The following is a 1,734-nucleotide window of genomic DNA, read 5'->3' on the forward strand; positions in this document are numbered from 1 at the left end:
CTACCTGTCCAAGGCATTTGTTTGTATCTGATGTATTTATATGTCTTCTGAGAACTGTAAGAAATTATAAAAATACTATAAATAGCATGTATTTCTTTAAGGACAAAAATCCTAACTTAATGCCGTGTCTTATGTCATGATAGTTCACAACAGAATGCCAAACAGATATGGAGCTCTAAACAGAAGTTTCTGGAAATGGAATCATATGGGTGGAGTCATGATAGAAGTTATGAGGAGAGTTCATCCTCTCAAACATGACCAACTGCAAAACCCTGATTTCCAGGGCCCAAGACCCTAACCAGCCTTCCCTGTGCTTTCCAGAAAACACTCGGACTGTTTTTAAAGAAAGAATCTTCATATTTGGCTTGGATTGGAAACTTGTATTTGTATGCTATAGCCATGGTTCAGGTCATGGACGTTTTACAAGGAAACCAAATAAGTAAATCAATAGTACAGAAACAGTTTACCTCAGGGCCCATCTGCTACCCCGGGGTTCACTATAGTACTTAATATTGCCGTGATTACAGTTTCTCTCTTGTGAGTTCAAGGAATAAACAGTATTCTGAATGTATAAAAAATTATTATTTATTCATCTAAACAACTTCCAAAGAATCATCTACACTGCACTGAGTACTGGGTGTTCACGCCACCGGAGGCGGGTGGGTGCTTAGGGCCACGGCTCGGTCAGACACGCAGCCGAAATTACAGACCGGACTAGCTACGGGACAAGGAAAACAGGAAGAATAGCTCTTTCTGTCCTACTATTTCCAACTTTCTTTTGCAGCTGTGTGCCTTTATTTCTATCTACTAGCAAAAGAATAAAATGTAAGTAAGAAAATTGTATGTTCTAGACCTCTTACCATTAATTTACATAAGTGGAAAAAACTCACAAGTTTACATCAGCTCTACATCCTGATCCATAATTGGACAGTTTTCTCCAGTGGTTTAAATAATACCTTTCAGCCAAAGCTTTCAGACTGTTGTTTCTTATTAATTTTATTCCTCTTGGTCCCCTGTGAGCTGGGTTAATAACAGGGGCAATAGAATCTTTATGTTGTACATAAAAAGGTAGACTACGTGATTAACCCCAGGTCCCAATCCAGTACTAGCCACTGGACACTCTCCCCCGGTTCTCTTGTTCTAGTCCTGCATCGCACTGTTGAGTCACATACTAGAATCGCTAAGGACTGCAGTCAGCAAGGGCTTTCCAGATGTAGTCGGTGGTCAGCACAGACACAAGCAGGAGAGAATGCGTTTCAGCCAAGAAACTTCCAACAGTGTGTCTCAGTCACTATTCCTCTTTCCACTCTGTGAAATAGTGATGCCAGATATGCGGACCATGAATCACCTGGAAATTTGGAGAGTTAGTATAAAGAGGGTGAAAGAATCCATATCTTCAAAGCACACATCCTCAAACATTGTCTGCAGGTTGCACGTATTTTCTTGCAAATAAAGCAGCTACTATTTTTAGGCATAAAAGGGAGCGACTCAGAGACCTCTGACATATCAGAAGCACGTTAACTATAGGGTATTATGCACACACACCACGCTCTTTCATGTTGTATGAAAATATGGGGAAGGTGGCAGTCAGAATCAGAGAAGGAGCCCTTGGATGACGACTTAGATATAAGAAGAGTGAGTAAGCACCAAAACTATTTTTTTTAAGATTTTTTAAAATTTATTTGACAGCAAGAGAGATCACAAGTAAGCAGAGAGGTAGGCAGAGAGAGAGAG

The sequence above is a fragment of the Mustela lutreola genome, chromosome 13 (assembly GCF_030435805.1).
Source record: "Mustela lutreola isolate mMusLut2 chromosome 13, mMusLut2.pri, whole genome shotgun sequence".
Classification (NCBI taxonomy): Eukaryota; Metazoa; Chordata; class Mammalia; order Carnivora; family Mustelidae; genus Mustela; species Mustela lutreola.